This window comes from Eucyclogobius newberryi, unplaced genomic scaffold (genome assembly GCF_026437365.1).
Source record: "Eucyclogobius newberryi isolate DKJ021-1_F unplaced genomic scaffold, fEucNew1.0.hap1 SCAF_3, whole genome shotgun sequence".
NCBI classification, from domain to species: Eukaryota; Metazoa; Chordata; class Actinopteri; order Gobiiformes; family Gobiidae; genus Eucyclogobius; species Eucyclogobius newberryi.
This window is the reverse complement of record NW_027315945.1, coordinates 42,366,708-42,373,829: the sequence shown is the minus strand read 5'-3', so window position 1 is coordinate 42,373,829 and position 7,122 is coordinate 42,366,708. Positions and strand designations below refer to the sequence as shown.

Here is a 7,122-nt window from a genome sequence, read left to right as displayed (position 1 = left end):
GTGAGACCATGTGAGACCAGGTGAGACCAGGTGAGACCATGTGAGACCAGGTGAGACCATGTGAGACCAGGTGAGACCAGGTGAGACCATGTGAGACCAGGTGAGACCAGGTGAGACCATGTGAGACCAGGTGAGACCAGGTGAGACCATGTGAGACCATGTGAGACCATGTGAGACCAGGTGAGACCATGTGAGACCAGGTGAGACCATGTGAGACCAGGTGAGACCATGTGAGACCAGGTGAGACCATGTGAGACCAGGTGAGACCATGAGAGACCATGTGAGACCATGTGAGACCATGTGAGACCATGTGAGACCATGTGAGACCAGGTGAGACCATGTGAGACCAGGTGAGACCATGTGAGACCAGGTGAGACCAGGTGAGACCATGAGAGACCATGTGAGACCATGTGAGACCATGTGAGACCAGGTGAGACCATGTGAGACCAGGTGAGACCATGTGAGACCAGGTGAGACCAGGTGAGACCATGTGAGACCATGTGAGACCAGGTGAGACCATGTGAGACCAGGTGAGACCAGGTGAGACCATGTGAGACCAGGTGAGACCATGTGAGACCAGGTGAGACCATGTGAGACCAGGTGAGACCATGAGAGACCATGTGAGACCATGTGAGACCATGTGAGACCATGTGAGACCATGTGAGACCAGGTGAGACCAGGTGAGACCAGGTGAGACCATGAGAGACCATGTGAGACCATGTGAGACCATGTGAGACCAGGTGAGACCATGTGAGACCAGGTGAGACCATGTGAGACCAGGTGAGACCATGTGAGACCAGGTGAGACCAGGTGAGACCAGGTGAGACCATGAGAGACCATGTGAGACCATGTGAGACCAGGTGAGACCATGTGAGACCAGGTGAGACCATGTGAGACCAGGTGAGACCATGTGAGACCAGGTGAGACCATGAGAGACCAGGTGAGACCAGGTGAGACCATGAGAGACCATGTGAGACCAGGTGAGACCATGTGAGACCAGGTGAGACCATGTGAGACCAGGTGAGACCAGGTGAGACCATGTGAGACCAGGTGAGACCATGTGAGACCAGGTGAGACCAGGTGAGACCATGTGAGACCAGGTGAGACCAGGTGAGACCATGAGAGACCAGGTGAGACCATGTGAGACCATGTGAGACCAGGTGAGACCAGGTGAGACCAGGTGAGACCATGTGAGACCAGGTGAGACCATGTGAGACCAGGTGAGACCATGTGAGACCAGGTGAGACCAGGTGAGACCAGGTGAGACCATGTGAGACCAGGTGAGACCATGTGAGACCAGGTGAGACCAGGTGAGACCATGAGAGACCATGTGAGACCATGTGAGACCATGTGAGACCAGGTGAGACCATGTGAGACCAGGTGAGACCATGTGAGACCAGGTGAGACCAGGTGAGACCATGTGAGACCAGGTGAGACCAGGTGAGACCAGGTGAGACCATGTGAGACCAGGTGAGACCAGGTGAGACCATGAGAGACCAGGTGAGACCATGTGAGACCATGTGAGACCATGTGAGACCAGGTGAGACCAGGTGAGACCATGTGAGACCAGGTGAGACCATGTGAGACCAGGTGAGACCAGGTGAGACCAGGTGAGACCATGAGAGACCAGGTGAGACCATGTGAGACCATGTGAGACCATGTGAGACCAGGTGAGACCATGTGAGACCAGGTGAGACCAAGTGAGACCAGGTGAGACCAGGTGAGACCATGTGAGACCAGGTGAGACCAGATGAGACCATGTGAGACCATGTGAGACCATGTGAGACCAGATGAGACCATGTGAGACCATGTGAGACCATGTGAGACCAGGTTTAGACCTCTTTTGGTCTGGGGAAGACATGGCCCAGTTCTGTCAGGATTATTCATGGTCTGGACTCAGAGTCTCTCCAGAGACATGAGCCAGTCTGAGATGTGGTCTAAAGCAGGACTAAACCAGGACTAAAGCAGGACTAAACCAGGACTAAAGCAGGACTAAACCAGGACTAAAGCAGGACTAAACCAGGACTAAAGCAGGACTAAACCAGGACTAAAGCAGGACTAAACCAGGACTAAACCAGGACTAAACCAGGTCTAAACCAGGACTAAAGCAGGACTAAACCAGGACTAAAGCAGGACTAAACCAGGACTAAACCAGGTCTAAACCAGAACTAAACCAAGTCTAAACAAGGACTAAACCAGGACTAAACCAGGACTAAACCAGGACTAAAGCAGGACTAAACCAGGACTAAAGCAGGACTAAACCAGGACTAAAGCAGGACTAAACCAGGACTAAAGCAGGACTAAACCAGGACTAAACCAGGACTAAACCAGGTCTAAACCAGGACTAAAGCAGGACTAAACCAGGACTAAAGCAGGACTAAACCAGGACTAAACCAGGTCTAAACCAGAACTAAACCAAGTCTAAACAAGGACTAAACCAGGACTAAACCAGGACTAAACCAGGACTAAACCAGGTCCAAACCAGGTCCAAACCAAGACTAAACCAGGTCTAAACGTAGACTAAACCAGGACTAAACCAAGACTAAACCAAGACTAAACCAGGTCTAAACCAGGTCTAAACCAGAACTAAACCATGACTAAACCAGGACTAAACCAGGACTAAACAAAGACTAAACCAGGACTAAACCATGTCTAAACCAGGACTAAACCAGGTCTAAACCAGGTCTAAACCAGGACTAAACCAGGTCTAAACCAGGTCTAAACCAGGACTAAACCAGGTCTAAACCAGAACTAAACCAGGACTAAACCAAGACTAAACCAGGACTAAACCAGGTCTAAACAGGTCTAAACCAGGACTAAACCAAGACTAAACCAGGACTAAATCAGGTTTAAACCAGGTCCAAACCAGGACTAAACCAGGACTAAACCAGGACTAAACCAGGTCTAAACCAGGTCTAAACCAGGTCTAAACCAGGACTAAACCATGACTAAACCAGGACTAAACCAGGTCTAAACCAGGTCTAAACCAGGTCTAAACCAGGACTAAACCATGACTAAACCAGGACTAAACAAAGACTAAACCAGGACTAAACCAGGACTAAACCAGGTCTAAACCAGGTCTAAACCAGGACTAAACCATGACTAAACCAGGACTAAACCAGGACTAAAGCAGGACTAAAGCACGACTAAAGCAGGACTAAACCAGGTCTAAACCAGGACTAAAGCACGACTAAAGCAGGTCTAAACCAGGTCTAAACCAGGACTAAAGCACGACTAAAGCAGGACTAAACCAGGTCTAAACCAGGACTAAAGCACGACTAAAGCAGGTCTAAACCAGGTCTAAACCAGGACTAAACCATGACTAAACCAGGACTAAACCAGGACTAAACCAGGTCTAAACCAGGACTAAAGCACGACTAAAGCAGGACTAAACCAGGTCTAAACCAGGACTAAAGCACGACTAAAGCAGGACTAAACCAGGACTAAAGCAGGACTAAACCAGGACTAAAGCAGGACTAAAGCAGGACTAAACCAGGACTAAACCAGGTCTAAACCAGGACTAAAGCACGACTAAAGCAGGACTAAACCAGGACTAAACCAGGACTAAACCAGGACTAAAGCAGGACTAAAGCACGACTAAAGCAGGACTAAACCAAGACTAAACCAGGACTAAACCAGGTCTAAACCAGGACTAAAGCACGACTAAAGCAGGACTAAACCAGGACTAAACCAGGACTAAACCAGGTCTAAACCAGGACTAAAGCAGGACTAAACCAGGACTAAAGCAGGACTAAACCAGGACTAAACCAGGTCTAAACCAGAACTAAACCAAGTCTAAACAAGGACTAAACCAGGACTAAACCAAGACTAAACCAGGACTAAACCAGGTCCAAACCAGGTCTAAACCAAGACTAAACCAGGACTAAACCAAGACTAAACCAAGACTAAACCAGGTCTAAATCAGGTCTAAACCAGAACTAAACCATAACTAAACCAGGACTAAACCAGGACTAAACAAAGACTAAACCAGGACTAAACCATGTCTAAACCAGGACTAAACCAGGTCTAAACCAGGTCTAAACCAGGACTAAACCAGGTCTAAACCAGGACTAAACCAGGTCTAAACCAGAACTAAACCAGGACTAAACCAAGACTAAACCAGGACTAAATCAGGTTTAAACCAGGTCCAAACCAGGTCCAAACCATGACTAAACCAGGACTAAACCAGGACTAAACCAAGACTAAACCAGATCTAAACCAGGTCTAAACCAGGACTAAACCATGACTAAACCAGGACTAAACCAGGTCTAAACCAGGTCTAAACCAGGTCTAAACCAGGACTAAACCATGACTAAACCAGGACTAAACAAAGACTAAACCAGGACTAAACCAGGACTAAACCAGGTCTAAACCAGGTCTAAACCAGGACTAAACCAGGTCTAAACCAGGTCTAAACCAGGACTAAACCATGACTAAACCAGGTCTAAACCAGGTCTAAACCAGGTCCAAACCAGGACTAAACCAGGACTAAACCAGGACTAAACCAGGTCTAAACCAGGTCTAAACCAGGTCTAAACCAGGTCCAAACCAAGACTAAACCAGGTCTAAACCAGGTTTAAACCAGGACTAAACCAGGACTAAACCAGGACTAAACCAAGACTAAACCAAGACTAAAACAGGACTAAACCAGGTCTAAACCAAGACTAAACCAGGTCTAAACCAGGTCTAAACCAGGACTTAACCAAGACTAAACCAGGTCTAAACCAGGACTAAACCAGGACTAAACCAGGACTAAACCAGGTCTAAACAAGGACTAAACCAGGTCTAAACCAGGACTAAACCAGGTCTAAACCAGGTCTAAACCAGGACTAAACCAGGACCAAACCAAGACTAAACCAGGACTAAACCACGACTAAACCAGGTCTAAACCAGAACTAAACCAGGACTAAACCAGGAATAAACCAGGACTAAACCAGGACTAAACCAAGACTAAACCAAGACTAAACCAGGACTAAACCAGGTCTAAACCAGGTCTAAACCAGGACTGAACCAAGACTAAACCAGGACTAAACCAAGACTAAATCAGGTCTAAACCAGGTCCAAACCAGGTCTAAACCAGGACTAAACCAGGACTAAACCAAGACTAAACCAAGACTAAACCAGGACTAAACCAGGTCTAAACCAGGTCCAAACCAGGTCTAAACCAGGTCTAAACCAGGTCCAAACCAGGACTAAACCAAGACTAAACCAGGACTAAACCAGGAATAAACCAAGACTAAACCAGGACTAAACCAAGACTAAACCAGGACTAAACCAGGACTAAACCAGGTCCAAACCAGGACTAAACCAGGTTTAAACCAGTTCTAAACCAGAACTAAACCAAGACTTAACCAGGACTAAACCAGGTCTAAACCAGGACTAAACCAGGTCTAAACCAGGTCCAAACCAGAACTAAACCAGGACTAAACCAGGTCTAAACCAGGTCTAAACCAGAACTAAACCAGAACTAAACCAGGACTAAACCAGAACTAAACCAGGACTAAACCAGGTCTAAACCAGGACTAAACCAGGACTAAACCAAATCCAAACCAGGACTAAACCAGGTCTAAACCAGGACTAAACCAAGACTAAACCAGGACTAAACCAGGACTAAAGCAGGACTAAACCAGGACTAAAGCAGGTCTAAACCAGGACTAAACCAGGACTAAAATAGGAGAATACAAGTTTCCCCCTGAGGACTCATTATGTCAGATTGTGCAGATAAAGGGTTTTAATAAGTTGCTGAGGCTCTGGGGGATGGGAGGGCATCTGGAGCGCTCCACGAGGAAAACATGGACAAAGCATTTACAGAGTGAAATGATCTAATTACAGTTTATTAATTGTGATGTAGCATGGGGGACATCTGATGTCACATGGGGGACATCTGATGTCACATGAGGGACATCTGATGTCACATGGGGGACATCTGATGTCACATGGGGGACATCTGATGTCACATGGGGGACATCTGATGTCACATGGGGGACATCTGATGTCACATGGGGGACATCTGATGTAACATGGGGGACATCTGATGTCACATGGGGGACATCTGATGTAACATGGGGGACATCTGATGTAACATGGGGGACATCTGATGTAACATGGGGGACATCTGATGTCACATGGGGGACATCTGCTGTAACATGGGGGACATCTGATGTAACATGGGGGACATCTGATGTAACATGGGGGACATCTGCTGTAACATGGGGGACATCTGCTGTAACATGGGGGACATCTGATGTCACATGGGGGACATCTGATGTCACATGGGGGACATCTGATGTAACATGGGGGACATCTGCTGTAACATGGGGGACATCTGATGTAACATGGGGGACATCTGATGTCACATGGGGGACATTTGATGTCACATGGGGGACATCTGATGTAACATGGGGGACATCTGATGTAACATGGGGGACATCTGATGTCACATGGGGGACATCTGATGTCACATGGGGGACATCTGATGTAACATGGGGGACATCTGCTGTAACATGGGGGACATCTGATGTAACATGGGGGACATCTGCTGTAACATGGGGGACATCTGATGTCACATGGGGGACATCTGATGTCACATGGGGGACATCTGATGTAACATGGGGGACATCTGATGTTACATGGGGGACATCTGATGTCACATGGGGGACATTTGATGTCACATGGGGGACATCTGATGTAACATGGGGGACATCTGATGTCGCATGGGGGACATTAATGTAACATGGGGGACATCTGCTGTAACATGGGGGACATCTGATGTAACATGGGGGACATCTGCTGTAACATGGGGGACATCTGATGTAACATGGGGGACATCTGATGTAACATGGGGGACATCTGATGTAACATGGGGGACATCTGATGTTACATGGGGGACATCTGATGTAACATGGGGGACATCTGATGTAACATGGGGGACATCTGATGTAACATGGGGGACATCTGATGTTACATGGGGGACATCTGATGTAACATGGGGGACATTTGATGTCACATGGGGGACATCTGATGTAACATGGGGGACATCTGATGTCGCATGGGGGACATTAATGTAACATGGGGGACATCTGATGTAACATGGGGGACATCTGATGTCGCATGGGGGACATT

The 7,122-nt window shown here is 47.6% G+C and overlaps 1 protein-coding gene across 2 annotated transcripts in view; it reads left to right on the top strand.

Moving 5' to 3' along the window:
• The window catches only part of LOC140374019 (copine-4-like), an 80,702-nt gene that overhangs the window by 8,370 nt on the left and 65,210 nt on the right, over positions 1-7,122 (top strand). The gene's annotated exons all lie outside the window — the stretch shown is intronic.